This window comes from Anopheles gambiae, chromosome X (genome assembly GCF_943734735.2).
Source record: "Anopheles gambiae chromosome X, idAnoGambNW_F1_1, whole genome shotgun sequence".
In the NCBI taxonomy this organism is placed as follows: domain Eukaryota; kingdom Metazoa; phylum Arthropoda; class Insecta; order Diptera; family Culicidae; genus Anopheles; species Anopheles gambiae.
Genome location: NC_064600.1, coordinates 23022710 through 23043558, shown reverse-complemented (window position 1 = coordinate 23043558; position 20849 = coordinate 23022710). Strand labels below are relative to the sequence as shown.

The following is a 20849-nucleotide window of genomic DNA, read 5'->3' as shown; positions in this document are numbered from 1 at the left end:
ATTTCAGCAAATGAAAATTTTTTTAAACCCAAATTTATCAAACAACAAGCCGTGTATTTTATATGGGAGCGGGAGAGAACCGTGGTACCCGTTCCCGCCCCCATTTTTAAGCCTAGGAAATCTTCCATCGGCTTGACTCTAGGTTTTTACGCACACCATGATAAAAATTACCCGCTCTTTGTCCGTAGGGGTAATACATAATTGCAATAAACCTCATACCATTGGAAGTTCCACTAGGGCCGGCACCGTCATCTATCTGGTTTTTATGTTCCAAATGATCACGGAGGCGATACAAGTAAGAATTATATTTGATCCGCTTCGAGAAACTTTTATTCATAGTGATTTCCACGAAAACAACGACGAAAAAACTATTTTTAATCACAAATCGCTTCAATTACAAGATATGGCTTCAACAATGGCTCGCTATCAATTTGTGTGCGATATGACATCTGAAAGTAAACAATCGGCTGCGGTCAAAATACCACCATGAAGAAGATGAAGCTTTCAGAAGAAGAAACACGATCAATGTTTGCCACAGCGTGTTGTTTTGTACAGATTGCCAAATCTAAAGAAATTCGAGCTCAAAAAAGAAAGGCAAATCAAATTTTAAATATTTTCTTTAATATTTCATTCCAAATAGTCAACAAAAATGCATTAAAAGCAAGTGAACTCGTCAACCATGTATTAGTCTTTCGGGCTGTCATTTGCAGCCTGGGATGGTAGCAAGAATGAGAGCACATAGAGGAACTTTCGGTGCAGCAGTGTAAGCGAGACACCGATATCAGCATAGCGCTGCGAGCAGATCAAACTGAGCGCACTGACGGAAAGTAAACGCACACATTTACACATTTGTATCTGTAGTTAGCCGGTCTCGTAGTACAGTCGTCAACTCATACGACTTAACAACATGCCCGTCATGGGTTGAATCCCCATATAGACCGCGCCGCCATACGTAGGACTGACTATCCTGCTATGGGGGGGAATCAATTAGTCACTGAAAGCCAAGCCCACAAGTGGGTACAGGCCGGCCTTGACCGACATCGGTTGTTGAGCCAAAAGAAGAAGAAGAAGAACCATTGTTTTATCTCAAAATCATCATTTTGGTGCAAAATATTAGTTATTTAACGACTACACATCAATCACGTCCATAATTGGTACAATTAACCCTAGGTGTACCAAATATCGCAGTATGCTATGGATGTGTTGGTTTCGTACAACTTTTATTCACGCACACCGTACAATACCGCTCCGTACAATTGTATTCTCCCGCACTCGCACCGTACAATTCGAAGGATAATTCAGAAGAGAGCGATCGTCCGATCGAACATCTACTTTTATGCGCACCTGCTTTGCTCTCACGCACCTTGCTTTGCTCGGCCCTACGCTTCGTGTACTACGCTTCGTGTACTACGCTTCGTGTGCCATACTTCGTGTGCTACGCTTCGTGCCCTTATCTGTTCTAACGGTTTGTAACGCTTCCGTTATCCTATCGCTACCTTTCTTGCTGACTAACCTTTGAGGTCGGAGTCACGACAGCGATAGATGTGCTGCTGGGGACACGGACTTCCAAGCATATTTATGCCATATTGCCACCAGCGATTACACCACAGATGCTTTGTTGACCACTGTCGTTTTAGTCGTAGCGCGTAGTTTACATGTGAACAACTCGGGTTTCTCATTATTTTCGCAATCTTAAGTGTTAATATGTGTTTTAAGCATCATTTATTTGTAAAGTGTATGAATCAGTAATCAGTGGAATAGTCAGTAGAATGAAATCGAATCAGTTTCACCAAAATAATACAGCCTTGAATGACTTTCATACGAAGAAAGCGAAATCTGAAGCCGCTCGTGTTGGCTTATTGCCAAATGCGCTCTTGTTCTTCCCTGATCGATAGTTAGGGCTAGTCTTGGCCAGAAGTATCTTGGCCAGAAGATAATTGAATGATGGCTACGATTCTTCATTTCAACAAATTCAAACAGACCACCCTGATTTGTGCTTATCTTCGTATCGCGCTGAAACGGTAGTTGGCTTCGGTATAGTTTCCAGGTGATATGAAGAATTGTTAGGTGTGTGTCAAAGTACGGTGTCATCAGAAAGGTGTACGTATTTTTTTAGGATTAGCCCCATCAATTGTGTGATTAATTGAGTGTGGATATCAATAAAACAAGTGATAGAAAACGGATATATTAAATTGTTAATTTTACGTATTTAATGGTGGTTATATACTTATATTGGTGCAGTGAACTTATTATTACTAGATTTCAGTTAAAACAATTTCAAAAAGTAATTTTGGTTTCAATATCCACGAGTTTTAGCATACAGCCACAATTGGTACAGCTATGGCGAATTGCTAGGAACACTATTGCCACAATTGGTACCTTAAGATGCAATTTTAAATTGAAATTTTCTATTATTTCGCTAAACATTGAGTCAAAATAAAAAATACTCTCGTGTTCTACACATTGTAGGCTACAAAAAAATTTAAAGAAGTTTGAAAATTTATCCAATACTTATTTTCACAGGCGTAAAATCGGTATGTTGATGACATATTACAGCCATAATTGGTACACTTACCCTATTCGATAAAAAACCATATAAAAATGAACATGGCCCATAGGCCCCTAGCGCATTTCCATACCACCCCCTACCTTCTATCTTAAACCTTTTCCCTTCTCTTAGGTCCACAAACTTGCTGTGGTCGGTTAGGACCAAGAAAGAAAATTTTAGTTTTTGCATTAAAAAACACACACACTCCACTATCCCAGGTCAGGAATGTGAATACCATTTTTCGTGTGAAACATCTGTCTGCTTTCGGCACACAATCGCAAAGCGGTAGCAGAGGTCCTGTTTACAAGAACAGGACGGTCATCCCAGCCAAGAGAGCACACAATCACATCGATTTAATCGTTTCTCGAATGAAACCTCTACCCATTGAATCACCGTTGACTAAACGACCTTCCTAAGCTTTTTAAAGCGACGCGTGCTTGGTGTCATTTTTACCTGCTAATTTCTCCGGCTACGAGCCGGTGTATTGAAATTTTGTGTAGGGGCCTTTAAATTTTTGTCTGTGTATGATGTGTGCTTGTGGCTGTTATAACGGCTTTTCTTTGGTGGTTATACGTAGAGTGATGTTCTGTATACTGTGGATTGGATTTTAGCAGCAAGTGTCTCCGCGTTTTTTCGGTGAGCTCGTGCACCGACCATCCACACCAAGACATAAAAAAAATGTAAATTTAAGGTTTTGCGTTAAAAGCAGGCACGCTCCACGATCTCAGGCTTGAGATGTGAATACCATTTTTCGCGTGAAAACAGCTGTCTGTTTTCGGCACCATCTGCAAAAAGTATAGGGGCCCCAGACAAGCTCAGGCACGTTTCATCTAAGCCAAATTGAAAAGCGCACACATCGATATCGATGGAGTCGTATCTCGAATGAAACCTCTACCCACTGGAGCACCGTTGCTTGCTTGATGTTAGTCAATTTTTCCTGCTAATTTTACCGGCTACGAACCGGTGTATTTATATTGTGTTTCGGGGCCTTTAAATTTTAGTCTGGGTGTGTTGTAGCGCAGCTTTCTGTGCATTCGATTTTGCAGTAAGAGAAACCACACAGAGTTCAGGAATCTCGTGCACCTGCATCCACACGAAGGTGGATTTAAAAATATCAGGTGGTGGAATCTAGAGCATTTTGACAATTCGTCACTTGACGTAAGATCCCCAGGATTCAAACATTGTTTACACTTTTTTTAAATGGTTTGTTTCATTTTTCTACCACTTTTTCTCTATTAAATATTCTTTAAAAATATATTTTGGGCTTTGGGAGTTCATATTTAACATTAAAACATAGATTTAAGTGTGTTATTTTATTGAATTCCATAAATTAATTGTATAATTTATTGTTTTTCGACATTTTTGAGGATAAAACTATGAAATCATTATTTTTTCAATTTTCATATTAATTCCTCATTATCTACGAGCCGCATGGACAATTTACGTGAGATTAGAACTCTTACTCACATGATTTTAAATTTTGTGCATAAACAAATTATCAAATTTTTTGTTAATATATCTCATTTTTTCGATAAAATCAATAGAAACGCAAAAATGCACGTAGTAACAAAGAAATCTTTTCTATTTGTCATGCTTTGTGTGCGGAAACCATTGGTTAACGGTTTTAAAATGACGTAAAGTCCCTCAACTATGGCGACCCCCGAAAGGCCCTTATCCACTACCTGTTATTTATTTTTTTCCTAAGTAACCGCACCACAGCAGCGCAGTCATATGGTACTCACACGGTCCGAGCAAACCCTTCGACAACACAGACACTCATCATACACTCACCATCTACGATAAGATACGTCATTTCCATACCGGCTACTAACACTTCATTACACCAAGCACCCAGCGATCAAGCGACGCGTATAACCGAGTTTTATCAAAATGTGCGTGGTCTGCGCTCTAAAGCCGATGAGTTCCGTTTATCAGTAATGGAGACTGAATACGATGTATTGGTACTCACTGAAACCTGGCTTGATCCCTCTCCCAAGCGAATGAAAATATCCCTTTTCGACTGTGTTTTCGATTGACATTTCGTGCACGATTTGACAAACGAAACAGTGTACGAGATTCAGACTTTTTTCGGCACTTAACCACAACCGCGTGCAATGGCATATTTGCTACCTTCATTGCACGTCTAGCGTTAGACATTTTGAGGTTAAATTGTTTTTACATTATTGGTGTTTATATGAATGATACGATACCAAAGAATACAACTGATTTAAATGCAAACTAAACATAATAGTCAAAAAGAAAACCACATAACCTGCTTCAACGCTTGGCTTGGCGATCGAAATGGTTCGAATGGAAGAACCACACATACAGTCATATTTTTTTTTTTTATTCAGAAGGAACATACAGTCATATAATGCTTGTCAAATTATGAGAATGTATGAGTTATCGTCCGAAAATTTCCGCTTGGGCTATTCCCACCTCTCTCTTGTTTGGAGATGAGTATCGTGTTTACCGTTGCGACCGAGCTACCACCAATAGCTCTCACTCTCGCGGGGGTGGTGTTCTAATTGCATGCAGTGTTTCCCTATCGTCCACGCGTGCTGTCTTGACACATGTGCTGTCCCAGACACTCGAGGTAACATGTATCTGCATTCAGCTAAGCATCCATCGTTTATATATTGCTGCAGTCTATCTTCCAGCAAATCACAGCACAGACGAGATGAAAATAAATGAATTGCTAAAATGGGTCAATGAAATTTGCGCCTCCTTTTGTCCGGATGATACAGTATCGGACAGAAAGATAGGGCATTGGTTTTTTAACGCACCGTGCACCCGTTGGGCCAAGTTTATGTGTGGTTTGTATGTGTTTGTGTGTGTGTGTGTGTATGTGTGTGTGTGTGTGTGTGTGTGTGGATGTATGTTTGAATGTGTATTGATGTGTGTGTTTGTTTCACAAGTAGGTCGTTTCGGATAGATTTGTAAGTAGTTTTTTTGTGTTTTGGGTTAGGTTTTTGGTGTGATAAGCAGGACCACCGCCCTCGCGATCAGTGTGTTTTCGATATATTAACAATGTTACGGTCTTCTTTCGCCGTGGTCTTCTGAGGACGTCCGGTTGACTTGCGAGTTTCGGTTGTCCAAGCGCGTTTCAGTTGTCTAAGCACGTTTCGGTTGTCCGAAGCGCGTTTGCCACAAAAGTGCGCGATCGTTCCATTACGAACTCGATCCTTTTGCGCTTAATGCCAGCAGCAGCCATTCGCTTTTACATATGGCGCTGATAATCGGTACAACGTTTACCTCGACCTATTGTTACTAATATTGCTTGCTTGGACTGTCAAGAACGCGCTGGTTAAAAACTTGGACACGGCTGATCCCGTGCTCTGCCTGCGTTATACTTCTATACGCGATGAATTACATCGTTTTGGAGCAGCGAAAACATCGCATGGATAAAACGATCAACGAGTACGCGAATAAGCGTCTTCCCTTCAAAATCGAGAAAAGAATACTGCCGCGCTCATGAAATAAAACGCCCATTGAAAAGAATAACTGCGCGCCAGCTCAATGCACGCACAAAGTTTACCATTCGCACACAACGTGCAACGCAGAGATGCACGAAGGCCTTTCAAGGGCGTGCACTGGAGAAACACCTGTGAGGGAATGCCGAGTTCATTGCTATTGTGCGCGTGTCCATTTCGCACCGGTGTCGCATTCACATTCATTAAACAGCACACCTGCGTTTTCGTCCGAGGAACAAGCGCTGCTGTCGATGCAAACTTTAGTTTTTATCCAAGTGTAAACGCACAATGTTTCACATGATAACACACATAATAAGAATAATTTCAACGCAATATGACATCATGGCAAGCTATGTTTTTCAGACACAAACCCGCGCACACATTAAAAAGCACACTCTCTTTCTACTACTACACACACACACACACATGCACACACACACATACACACACACACTCACACACACATACACACACATACACACACATACACAAACACAAGTAACGTGGCAAAACAAGTGCACGGTGCGTTGAAAACACCAGGGTTCTATCTTAATGTCCGATACTGTAGATTTTTACTCATCGGTGACTTTAATCAACCTACTCTCTCTTGGTCACCTGCACCTGTCGAACAAGATACGGCTTTAAGTTTTTTAGAGCCTCATACTCAATCAGCACGCTGTGCCCAATTAATTGACGGATTGCACTTGAACGCTCAACTCAACAACAACAAAAACCATCTGAACAGAACTCTTGATCTGATTTATGCAAATTGGCCAGCTGCTTCAGCCTCATTGTCCATACGGATCTCTGATATCCCCTAATGCCGATCGATCACCATCATCCACCATTGGAGTTCAATCTCAACATTGATACTCCTACTGCCCAACTACCATCTAATGTTGCGGATAGGCTTCTCGATTTTGCTCGTATTAATTTGCCTAAGCTCGAGAGATTGATCTCACTATATGACGAATCTTTTGACTGCTCGAACTGTTTAACTCTTGACCATGCTGTAGATGATTTCTCTCAGTTTATGCGAATGGCACTTAACGAATGCGTCCCCGTCAAAAAGCCGCATCGAGGTCCGGCCTGGGGTGACCGCACACTACGTACATTGAAAAGAGCGAAACGTGCTGCATATCGTAACTGGCGTGATCGAAGGTGTCCCGCTTTGCGGGTTTACTACAATAGCGTCCACGCACTTTATCGACGTTATAACAGAATCTGCCACCGCAGGTACCTACGTAATATAGAAAAAAAAAGCTGCGTGTGCATCCTCAACGCTTCAGGACCTACGCAAACAATAAGCGCAAATCTTCCGGCTTCCCAGGTTTGCGCTGCTACAATGGGAACCGAGCTTGCACACTGCCAGATATGTGCGAATTGTTTGCTACACGTTTTGAGGACACTTTTGTTTCTGAAAACATGCACCCCGAGGCTCTTTATGCTGCACTTACCAACACACCCGCAGATGCACTTCGTCCCATGCTTCCGGTCATTAATACCTCGTCAGTCACCCGCGCCATAGACCGCCTAAAGATGTCCTACATCGCCAGCCCTGATGGCATCCCGGCAGTGATCCTGAAAAAATGCACTGCGTCGATTGCTACGTTACTAGTAAAAATCTTCGAGGAATCGCTACGTTCATGCACCTTTCCTGTCTCCTGGAAAGTCTCATGGTTAACACCAATCCATAAGAAAGGCTGCAAGAATGAGGCTTCTAACTATCGCGGCATTGCATCGCTAGGGGCAATTGCAAAAAGGCTTGAGCTGCTTGTTTATGAACCGTTACTGGCTTCTGCCCGCAATTACATCAGCCCGAATCAGCACGGATTTGTTCCTAACTGTTGCGTGCGAAGTGCATGAAGAATAAAAAAAATAAAATCAAAAGACAGAAGATCGGTGAATTTCCACGAAACGCCAGCCGTACCCCCCCGATGAACGTCGCTACCAGCACGCGCAGCACCGGTACCGTCTACACAAAGCGTGATCGACAAGGAGTTTCTGGAATCGCCGGTGCGAACAGATGTCGCCGGGAGTGACAATGGAAACCGGGAGCGCGATGGGAGTTGGGGACAAACGGGAATGGGAGTGGGAGGAAAGGCGTAGAATTTTGGGTTAGTATCGTGCAGAAAAATTGCGAATTTAAAGGCGGCTCAAGCTGGAGCCAAATCAGATTCGAACGATAAGCCAAAGTGTTAAGAGCTTCATTTCATAACATCCGAAATAATCCGAATCTCAAGGAACGATCCCCCTTTCGTTTGCATAGACTCCCGAGGTAGCGAGGAGCACTAGCTGAAAGGCTTGGAGAATTCCCCGTTGTAGTCGTAGGAGCCGGAAGCTTCGCCCGGCGGAGCCCCTCGGCCGCAACATTGGTGGCTCCAGAGAGGAGAGCCTCACCGTATAGATAGTGTCGTCGCGTCGTTGTTACACCGGAGTGGACGAGCCGTGTAGCTACCGTGCTCCGTGTTACCAAGTGCGCCGTGGTCCCGAGTGTCCAGCCGCACCGGAAGGGTCGAGCCCAGAGTGTGCTTTTGGAACCAAAGCGTCCAGCCCATCCGTGACGTCGTCACATCTTCATCATCAGACCGGATTGGAAGAAAGCTAAGTCCGTGCTTCTGGCCAGAGTGCCCAGCCATCCGCGTCGTTAAAGTGCGCCGTGGTCCCGAGTGTCCAGCCGCATCAATTTATGCTGTTTTGTCATACGACCGTGTGTCGTAGAATCGTCGTGAAAATGGCTACCAAGAAGAGCAATTATTTTGTTGAGAACAAAAACGGTGCATGTCGCCTCTGTACCGAACCAAACGGTGATATTTCGTTTGTTAAGTGTGAAGAATGCGATCGATATTTTCACCTGGCCTGCGCCAAACTATCGGCGGTACCAACCGCAGAAGAAGAATGGTTGTGCATAAAATGCCAAGATATCAAGATACAATATCAACACGAAGAAAAGAAAAGCACACCAGATCAAGCCATATTAGAACTCGCTATGGTATTACAGAACAATAGTTTGGAAGCTAGTCGCCATATCAAGAAAACCACATTAGTAAACCTTCCAGAATTTGATGGAAAACCACAAGACTGGCCGCATTTCAAAAAGACATTTCAAGACACAACAATAGAAGCAGGTTTTAGCAAGCTAGAAAACTTGAATCGATTGCAAAGATTTGTTAAGGGAGAAGCCGAAAAAGCAGTACGTGCCTTACTCTTGGATCCGCAGAACGTTCCGGCCATCATGGATCGTTTAGAAGAACAATTTGGAAGAGCGGACCAAGTGTACAAAGAGCTGTTGAAAGATGTGGTGAAAATAAAGGTCGAAGGACAAATGAGAATAATGGAGCTTTCTGACGCTCTTGATAACCTGGTTACAAATATAAAGATTTTAGGAAAAAAATCTTACTTGAATGATCCTCGACTTATCGATGAATTGTTGGGAAAACTTTCGATCGATAAACAACTGAATTGGGCACAGCACAAAGCCAGTCTAGAGGCAGCGAATTCTGAGATAACGCTTGACCAGTTCAACGATTGGATGCGCCAAATATCAAAGGCATTGCGAAGTCTGCCAAAAAGAACAGCGCGACCACAGAACAAGGTAAATGTTCACAAATATATTCGGACGTTTGACGTTTAACGTAAAAGTCGCATTCGCATTTCGCTCAGTATATTTTCTTGAAAATCGCGCTGTTTATCACACTATTTTCCGGTTTCTGTATAATCACAGTATTTTAGAACACCGTTCCATTATCGTTCAATAGTGCGTTTATCTCTGCTGACCAAAAAATTTGCGTAAATTTCGTTTTTCGGATCGCATCTGAGTTCGCGCGTCCTAACCGCCATCGCTCTTGTTGCTGCAACGAAAACCTGCACCGCTCCCGTATAATGGCCCGTATTTGCAACGCCTGCACTATGGAAATTGTGGAGGCATCTATCAGCTGCTGCCTGTGCGACTCTCCATTTCACCAGCGTTGCACTTCGGTTCCTGCTGATCTGTTCCTGCGCATTGCGGAATATAAACAATTACACTGGTGCTGTATTGGCTGCAACAACGTATTTATGAATCCGCGCACCAAGTTCGTAAAAGACGCAGCCATGCAATCTGGTTTCCAGGCGGCAATTACAACAGTAGCCGAAAGCATCAAGACCGTTATGGAGCCATTGACTAATGATATCAAAACTGGGTTTGCACGGATGAGCCAACTTGATCTAAAAACTCCACGTAGCAGTCACCCTCCCGCAAAAATTCGTCGCATAAATCAGTCAAAACGTTTGTTCTCGGAAGTCGCTACTGACAACCATACTTTGTTTACATTTGGCGCCAGACCCATCAACACCCAAAACAATAACAACCAGAACCAAAATAATAAGCCGGTCGATGATATGCATCGCAAAAATCGAGCTCCACCCATGATCAAAGGCACAAACAAAGATACAACTACATTTCCGATCAAAATAGTCCCCGCTCAGTCTACGGTGCAGAAGTGCGCATTGTATATTTCCCGGCTCGCTCCTGATACATCTAGTGACCAAATAGTGCAAATGGTCAAACATGCTTTGTCCATTGAGGATGTCACTGCATATTGCCTTATACGACAAGGCACAAACACAGCAACACTCTCATTTCTATCATTTAAGGTGTTAGTGCCTCTTACTCAACGTGAAAGGGCTCTTTCCCCCGATACTTGGCCGCTTGGTCTATCGGTGCGTGAATTTGTCGACTACCGAGCTCAACAACCAGGTGCAAATTTTCGTCTACCGCCAATGAGACTTTCAACACCCACAACCCAATCTACAGCGCAGGATATTCGATCACCACAGCTGTTGGATCACACAATACTTTCAGCACACACTCCACGCACTTCACCCACACCGCAAACCCACTAATTATCACCGATACTAATACTAATTAACACCGATAAACAATTCACACACATCACGCACACTCGCACGCTCGCTAATCAGCTGTACACCGCATATGAGCCAAATAACGCCGAAACAACTTTTGTTGATAATTTACGCACTCACCTGATGATTGTTCCTCCAACAACAAACAACTTTACCACCACTGAAGCAGTCTGTAGTAACAGCATCTCGTGCAGGCTACTTAACGATCGTGAACCCAACACTACGCAACATCAGCAGCACTACCCGGCTGGCAATTGACGTTTCATACTATGGCGAGGGGTGTTGAAACGCATGGAAGAGCAGGAAGAAACACGGACGAGCGCTGATGAACTGCAACTGTGTGCGTGCAACAGTACCAAACGGCATGTGACGACGGACAGTGTGTGGATGTGTGTGTAATTTTAGGCAGCGAAGATGGATCGAGGTTATGTTTACAAAGTGAAAGAGTTTGATGTAGAAGCGTCTTTGTGATAAACGTGTATTTTATTTGCATAATTTCAGTGTTAAAGTTTGTAATGTGAACTTAAAAGTAATGACCAATGGTGCTATTCACTTGTGTGCTGTTGGCGAATATTGAAGCGTTAAAATATTGAAGCTTCCTATGTTACTTTGTTGTGCTTAGTGTGAAGCAAAAATGTGTGCTAAAGTGTTATAAATTAGAAAAATGTATACGTATCCGTCTAATGTTTGGTTGTACCTATCTAATTTTCCATATTTTCGGGTGTCCTTATCGTTTACCAGGAGAAAACGATAGATGGAGGTTAGATACGTGCAGCTATTTGCCTCCGCAGGAAGGTATGTTAATTAAAGTTGTTGTATTTGTAATTTTTCATTACGCTGCGATTAAATAACTAATCGGATAAAATTTGCCGTTTAACATTATGAATAATCGATGTTATCAGTGTTCTTCAGAAGTGTTCCAAGCTGTCCGAAGACACACAAATCCGCAATCCACAATCCAAGCACACAAATCCGATTCACCTCGTATGCACCCAGCGGATTTCATGCAAAGGATATTGGAAAGCCATCAAAGAAGTGGGCATGATGGAAAGGACACTTTGATTCTTTTTACTTTCAGATTTCTTATCCTTATTTTTGTTTACACCAACCTTGGATCGTCGGCGCGGGCCTTATGGGAACTGCGCGGTTAGAGCAACAACCGGATGAGCATTTTGTTGCAGGCGGAAATTGTCTGAAGTTTGGGAATTGAAGAGAGTTACAGCACACTGTGAACATCGTTGTAAACAATTGATGGTAACATTTATATATATAGCTTATGAATGCATGTGTTTATCTAATTATTCATTAATTCGTTTATTTATTAATTTAAGCGTTAGCGCTCCATCGACATATGTTTTTTGTTGTTCTTTTTAGAAAATTGCTCTAACGGAACAGCTTATCCCGGCCTTTCTCGGGTTTAGTTGCTGTTGCTTGACCGCGACGATTGACACCAGAGCTTGCTATGGTCGTATTGTCGTCGTGTAATCGTGTTATTGCTGTTAACGCGCTTTGTTTATATCTATTAAGATGCAACAGCATTATTTATTTTCCGGAATATGGTTAGCGTTGTTCCTCCTAATAAGACGGAATACGTTTGAAATTAGCACCTGTGTCAATCGTCCAACGGTTGGCAATAAAGTACAATAAATGATAGGAGCAAAAACGCGATGGCTGTTAGTGATTTGCGAAATGAAACCAACAGCCATTTTACATTTTTTATCTTAAACAAGTCCTATCTTAACTCCTGAAAACTACCAAAGCTACAATTTTTCATTTCATTTGTCATTCATCATTCTATTTAGAAAAGAATAGATAAAAGGTGTAATATAGTATCAATAGGACATTACAATTAATAAAAATGGAAAAGCAATGTGTTTATCAATAAATAATATGTAATATATATACAGCAACTATAAATAGGTAGAGCAATTGAACTAAATAAATTTATTTTTATTTATTCCTTCTATGGCAGCTTGTTTTAACATTTCCCTGCATGTTTACTCTTGCCGGTGCATGTGTCAGTTTTCTTTTTAAATATTCTTTATCATATTCTATATCTACGTCTATTCCCACGTGGTTTGTAGCGATAGACTGCACTGTATTTGGGTAGTTACTAAAAGCTATTTTTTCCTGACGATCCTTCCCAGGTACACCGTGCAAGAAAAGTCCCATCAAACAACACGTCTAAGTCTAGCCTCATGCATCCTGTTGTTGGCATCCTGGCTGCTGATATCTGCATCTATTATTTAAGTATAACTGCCAAATGCAAAATCATCTCCAGCTATTTTTGCTTCAAATGCATCAAACTTTTGTTCATTTTCGATTTTTTCTATTGCTAAACTCTGCGCATTTCTTCTTATACCCTTCATAGGATTCAGTATTGTGGACTGCTCATTTAAAATCACCATTATCTGTGCGCTGCGTGCATCTATTTTCATTAACAGCATCCGACAACGAAGGCAGCAGCTTCCAGAATGCTCTGTAGAAGTAATTGAAAAGACTGCTTGATTTGCTTCTGCTGCAGTCTGGTGTTCATCGTCGGTGATCATCATTATTGGTGACGAAGGCAGCACAGGTTCGTACACCGGAAACGTAGCAGAACTCGTTGACGGTTTCTGATCACTTTTTCTGGTTATATTTTTAGGCAAATTTATCACAACAGGACCAGTTGCTCGTCCAGTCGTTATGTACGTTATGCGCTTGTCGATGGCACTTAATTACCACCATCAACTATCTTGCCTGGCGGACGGATCTGGCTAGGAACACAGGTAAAAAATTGCTCTGATATAGCAGTACTCGTTGATGGTTTTTGAACATTAACGCTGATCATTTTGGCTGGTGTACGGCTCACAATAAGAAGAACACAGAAGCACTGGTGGGTAATTGTTGTCTTACAACAGCGGACATCATATCACGCTGATTCTTCGGAGCATGAACTTCGACAAGCGATGCAATCGATGGTACTGCAGAACCCGCCAATGCCTGTTGTCTACCGATCTTCATACCTGATTCCTGTGGTAGAGCATCAGCAACCGGTACCACTGATGGCGCAGCAGTACTAGTTGACGGTTGCTGTCCATGTTGCTGGCCTAACGGACGGAATGGTGCAAGAACATCAGGTAATGTGGACCGATGATGATTATGATCACCGGCATTCGAGACCAGCGCTGACACTTCATCCGTTACCTTCTGCTGTTCATCAACACGGACTGGCATTCTTTGTTGACTCGCGCTGACCGGCCACTGAAACCACCGAAGGCACTGCACTTGTTGTCGGAAGTTGTCCAACAACACGGACCGGCAATCTGGGGGGACGTATAGCACGAGGAATGGCAACCGGAACCACCGATGGCACTGCACTTGTCGTCGGAAGTTGTCCAACAACACGGACTGGTACATCTGACTGACGAAGCTACTTATCACATACCCGCGTTTTATGTCCCCATTCTTGGTGTTTCCGGGTTACTCGCCATCGCGCTGTAGTCGGATCATACTGCACCTGTCCTGCTTCGATTAATGCCTCCCCAAAGACAAAATTAGAGCACGCGTTCCTATTCCTCATCCTCCGGCGCTGTCTGGAGAATGTGGGAGTCACTGCTCTATAAAAACCACCGGACTACCACAAACTGGAAACAGCGGAAAACCCCGTGGGTCACCGGCCACCATGCTAAATTGAAGCAAAGTTGAAGTAAGTCTGACAGTATCTAAAGTAATAGAAAAACAGTTTGATAAATTAACATTGTTTTATTTTTCATTTCAGCTAATCTGCCGTGCGAAATAGCAAAAAAAATATTTCATTTTAATGTTTTATTAAGCTAAACTGACATTATATTTTTAATCTAAAACGTTTTTGATGTGTTTTTTTCTCATCGCGTTTAGGCGTCGTGTATCAGATTGCAACTGCTAATAATTTCGTCGTCTGAGGCGGAATGTTATGGAGGTACCAAATCTTCAGTGATGATGAATGCGTTCACGCTTCTACGAGCCGGTAATTGGCGGTATCCAGATTATCGTCGTACTGTTAGCTTACCTAAGCTACCGAAATTAGCGACAGTGTAAAATGCAAGAGAAAGACAAATTGACAATATAATTAAAATTAATGGTTTACATGGATTGCGCTCCACTAACAATATTTTTCTCTTATATTGTCTATTTCAGCTGTGCTGTAAGAATTACGAATGGTCGTGGTAGACGCATTAGGATTGCAAGGCGATAATTGCGCTCTGAAAATGCTAGCACAGATGTTTGGGCCACAGAGGTGACGTTCCGAGATTGTAAAAACATGCCGGGCCCACAGGTACGCAACAACCGCGCCCAAATCTATGGCATAGCATTGGGTGTTAGCTCGTCCGCTAGCACCGGTTACACTGGTGCGGGTAGGAAGCGTGCAAATGAAAAAAATCTGTAAAAATGTCCCCCTTATTCCTTTGTACATACAAGAAACGATCACGAACAATCAGCATGAAATGCACTTGACTGATATTATTCTTCTTTCTTTAGTTTCAGATAAGCCGTTCTCATCATAGCCGTACCATGTACGGTCGGCTAGTTACACTTCATCACGAAGGACAATCACATCTAGATGACGGAATGCTGTCAAAACGATGAAGCTGGCTTAGTCCTCGATGACGACGCAACTCCTGTACGTTCGTCGTCATACTATCATTTTAACTGGAAGCATGTTTGTTTAGGCGGCTACAACAAATTGTTTGAACATGTTCAATGAAACAAACATGTTGTTTTGGCTTCTCACAATTATTGGTAATGTATTGCATTCTCTACGCTTTATTTATATGAAACGCAAATAACTTTCTTTACTTATTCTATATTTTATTTTTTAATTAGTTACAGATGAATGCTGGAAATCTCCGTGATAGCCGTTTTCTTGCGCTGAATTAGGTTTGTATGAAAAATAGTGTATTTTTAGAATATTTAATTATCAATAAAATAACGGTCAATTTGAAAATTAGCTGTGTTGATATACAGGCGGTCCCCGAGATACACGGTTATTGGGGACCGAAAACGGCCGCAAAATACCGCGTATCTCGAATTTCCGCGTAAGTCGAATCTCGCGATTTTCAGCTAAAATATCACTAATTTTCGTGTAATGTTGCAAGTAGGGGGTGGTTTTAGTCACTATATGAATTATCTGATATGATTCTGACTGAATATAACAGTTTTAAACCTTTTGAAATAGTTTTTAACATTCGATCAAAACGGAAATTATTTGGCAATTTACAATTGATGTGTCAAATCAGTACAATTTGTTCAAAGAATTGTCAAATTTAGAAAACCGCGTATCTCCGAATCCGCGTATAAGAGGTACCGTGTATCTCGGGGACCGCCTGTACAACCCGAATGAAAGAAATACACGGATAAACGAATGTAAACAATACACGAAAGAACGGGAGGTCCGTTTCATCCGTACCCCCCCACGCCCAATCATGTCTTCCGTTGGGCGCCTGAACCATGCACGGTTGGGCGCCAGTTTCTCCTCCTCCGGCGCCCTCAGTTTAGCTGTCAATTGCCTGCCGGGTATTGCTACAGTACAGAACCTACACTTACACAAACGCACGACGGTCATGTCATTCCTGCAGGGGTTGCCTCCTTAAATAATACTGACGATTTGTTATTTTTATATCAAAATGTAAGAGGACTAAAAACAAAATGTCATGAGGTATTCGATTATGTTTCTACTACTCATTACGACGTCATTATCCTGACTGAAACATGGTTGGACTCCTCTATTAACTCGTCACAGTTGTTTCCGGACCATTATATCGTCTTCAGAAAGGACCGCAATGACAGAAATAGTAGGAAAACCAAAGGTGGTGGGGTTCTCATAGCTGTCGCCTCACATTTGCGAGTACTCTTATGTTCTACATCAGACACTGTCGAGCAACTTTGGTTAAAGATTTACAGCATTAAGAAAACGTATGTTATCGGCGCAATGTATGTTCCTCCTGACATGGCAAATAACACGTCGGTTATTCACACAATCTGTTCAACTATTGACGACGTAGCGTGTAAAGCTAATGAAATGTGTTTGTTATTCGGGGATTTCAATTTGTCAAACCTGAATTGGATACCCGATGAAACAAATCCACTTATGCTCCAAGTTGACTACGAATGCTCGAGGATCACGGACAACTGTCGCCTTCTTCTTGATTGTATGAATAGCAACGGACTATACCAGATTAACAAAATTCATAATGCGTCGAATAACTACCTCGATTTGATCTTTGTATGCGACGATATCCTGCAACAATGCTCTCCACCGGCAATAACACCCTTCCCCATAGTTGCTATTGATTGCTATCATCCGCCTATAGAGCTATGCCTGCCGAATGGTTTAGCCAAAGCAGAACATCACACAACATCACATCAAGAATCAGGCATGCTCGACTACAGTCGCACAAACTTTTTGATTCTAAATGATCTACTGCAATCCTCTGACTGGTCATTCCTTGATGGAAACCCGGACGTAAACCATGCACTCGATATGTTCAATCGGAAATTTACGGAACATTTATCTGCCTGCTGCCCTATAAAACGTTCACAACAGGGTCCACCGTGGGGTAATGCTCAATTACGCCGTTTAAAACGAAACAAATCTTCCTGCTATCGGTTTTACCAAAACAGTGGAACACAACAATCGAGATTGCGGTTCATCGCTGCACACAATGTATATAGAAGCTATAATAGACAACTACACTCTCGTTTTTTGATTCGTATACAGTTCAGCTTAAGAAGAAAACCGAAAAAATTTTGGAGGTATGTCGACACAAAACGGAAAAACAGCTCCCTGCCAGCTATAGTTTCCTTTAATGGAACAACTTCGTGTACCAAAGAGGAAACCTGCAATTTATTTGCCGATCGTTTCATGAGTTCGTTTGCCACTGAAGCTCCTGGCTTCTCATTGGATGCTGCTCTCAACAACGTGCCCTCCGACGCGGTCGATGTTAATGTGCGTGACATAAACATCTCCAGAGATTCTGTGCTAAAGGCGCTAAAGCAGGTCAAACCATCCCCTGGACCTACAACCCTGGACCTGATGGTATTCCAACCGCAGTTCTTGCCAAATGCAGCGAAGTTTTGGCTGAACCTCTGGCTCGTATCTTCACACTCTCTCTCAATCAGCGTATGTTTCCAGCAGCATGGAAATCGTCTTACATGTTTCCTGTGCATAAAAAGGGGGATAAGAGCTTAGTGGAAAACTACCGTGGCATTACTACTTTGCCTGCAGGTGCTAAGGTTTTTGAAGTCGTCGTTCAGAACTCGCTCTTGAACTGTTGCCGCTCGCTGATATCAACACGCCAACACGGGTTCTTCCCCCGCCGCAGTGTGACCACCAATTTGGTGGAGTTTGTATCTCACTGCCATGCTGCATTCGCTTCGGGAGCCCAGATGGATGTCATCTATACCGACCTTAAGGCTGCCTTTGATCGGGTGAATCATCGCTTGCTGTTGGCTAAGCTTGCTCGTCTTGGATTCTCTACCCCTTTAGTGGAGTGGTTCGAATCTTACCTCACCAATCGTCGATATCGCGTGAAAGTTGAATGTATGGCCGCGGGGCCACGGGGCTTTCTCAAGCTGAGAAAACATTCTCAAGCACTCATTTAAGTTTCTCTAGCACTCAAATCTTGTTCTCAGACGCGAGCCCGTGGCCGTCGTCAATTTTTCTCACTTTGAGAAACTGATAAAGTCACTCATGCTTTATTTGGAGCTTTAAATAGAAAATATATTTTTGATCGCATTTTTTTATTTTTTTTTTCAATTATAAACATTGAATACATTTTCCAACGTGATTACCGAAAAACAAATAGCACATTTGCTTATATTTCAGTTAGCCGATCGCTGCATCGTCAACTTTCTCAAAGATTCTCAAAGATTCTCAAAACCGATTTTGTTCCGATTCGACAAACGCTGAGAACGAGGATTTCTCAAAAGCACTCATGAGTGCTTGAGAAAATGAGCGCTGAGAATCCCCATGGCCCCGCGGCCTATGACATCTAGGGAATTCGTGAGTTGTTCAGGCGTGCCACAGGGTAGTAACCTTGGACCTTTGCTGTTTTCTCTATTTTTCAATGACGTTACTACTGTAGTAAGGGAATCTGAATGTTTATTGTATGCGGACGATCTTAGACTTTTTTTTCCTGTGAGGTGTTTTGGTGATTGACATATCCTGCAAGCATCGATCGACTCTTTTTCCGACTGGTGTCTGAACAACAACCTACAAATTTCTGTTGATAAATGTTTGTCCATGTCGTTTCACCGTTCTAATTGTCCAATAGTGTTTAACTACTGCATCTCCGGTACACAATTACAACCAGTGGCGGACTGGGCGGCCGCCAGGGGCCCCGTCGATCTAGGGGGCCCCGTCATTGTGATGTTCGACTTCGTACTGATTCTACCCCCCCCCCCCCCCTCTGGATGGGACTTTTACCATCTATTTCAAAAAGACACATTATTAATTAATTCATTTTTCCCATCGCTTTACTCACTGTATTTTGTCGAGGGCCCCGAACTGCAGAAAACCGGGGCCCATACTACTCAAAGCAGCACATTAAATGTTCTAAGAAATCTGCCAATACTTGCATCAAAGCTGCGCTGCGACACGCGCGTACAGCTCAAATCAATACCTCATCATCGTTGGCGCAAAGTATTGGACAGAGCGAGAAACCGTCAATTTTTGCTGGTGTGGGTGGCCTGTGCACGAGACACCCAAACCCACAACCACGCAGAGCAACTTGCTGCTAAAATGGAATGCACAGAACGCTGCGCTTAACTACCACCGAAAACCCGTTACACAACACAAGCATACAACACACCCAAACAAAAGTTTAAAGGCCCCGAAACACAATATCAATACATCGGCTCGTAGCCGGTAAAATTAGCAAGAAAAATTGACAAACATCAAGCAAGCAACGGAGCTCCAGTGGGTAGAGGTTTCATTCGAGAAACGATTCCATCGATATCGATGTGTGCGCTTTTCAATTTGGCTGGGATGAAACGTGCCTGCGCTTGTCTAGGGGCCCTATACTTGTTTTGCAGATGTGTGCCGAAAACAGACAGCTGTTCTCACGCGAAAAATGGTATTCACATCTCAAGCCTGAGATCGTGGAGCGTGCCTGCTTTTAACGCAAAACCTTAAATTTTCACGCGGGGCCTTACTCAACTTTTGTGGTCAACTGACAAATAGGGGAAATCGGGAAGGGGTGGTATTTATATGTCCAAAAAGAAACTGTGCCATGTTAATATTAAAATGATGTTTTATCACTATTTACATATATCTTTTTGCGTGAAGACAAGATAAAAAACCGTTACAGCTATGCTGAAACTAAAACTCAAAGGTGGTTTACGAGGCCCCAACTATTATGTGGACTCTTCGATGAAGGGGCCCCTTCGGTAAGGGCCCCCGTCGGTAAGGAGGCCCCGTCGATAAGGGGCCCCGTCAATGAAGGGCCCGTCCATTTGGTGTCTTGGTGTGGATGGTCGATGCACGAGCTCACAAAAAAAAAAACGCGGAGACACTTGCTGCTAAAATCCAATGCACAGCACACAGAAAAGAACGCTGCGTTTAACCACAAAGAAAACCCGTTTCAACAGCCACAAGCACACATCATACACAGACAAAATTTAAAGGCCCCTAAACAAAATTTCAATACACCGGCTCGTAGCCGGAGAAATTAGCAGGAAAAAATGACACCAAGCTCGCGTCGCTTTAACACTTTAAGCGCCGTGTCATATAAATTCGCATGACGGTTTTGCTCACCGTTCAGCTTTGCATCTGACGCTCAGTGACTCTCTGAGAACGAATGAGGTAGGAAAGAGAAAACGAGAACGACATGTGCTACGCCGCTTATCGCAATGAAACAAAAGAGTGATAACAATCGCATGAGAAACTGCAGTTTGTCGCTCTC

General features: G+C 42.7%; 1 long non-coding RNA gene across 4 annotated transcripts; it reads left to right on the top strand.

The window, feature by feature from the left end:
- Positions 1-11017: 11017 nt before the first annotated feature.
- Positions 11018-15892, top strand: LOC133391091 (uncharacterized). 4 transcript variants are annotated; one of them, XR_009764583.1, is made up of 7 exons: positions 11018-11721; positions 11829-12180; positions 13074-13501; positions 13571-14614; positions 14687-15223; positions 15427-15687; positions 15778-15892. It is a non-coding gene; the product is annotated as an uncharacterized LOC133391091 (long non-coding RNA). The 4 variants fall into 4 exon arrangements; XR_009764585.1 differs by having other exon boundaries at positions 11829-13176; positions 13298-13501; XR_009764584.1 differs by having other exon boundaries at positions 11829-13501; positions 14806-15223.
- Positions 15893-20849: the final 4957 nt, after the last annotated feature.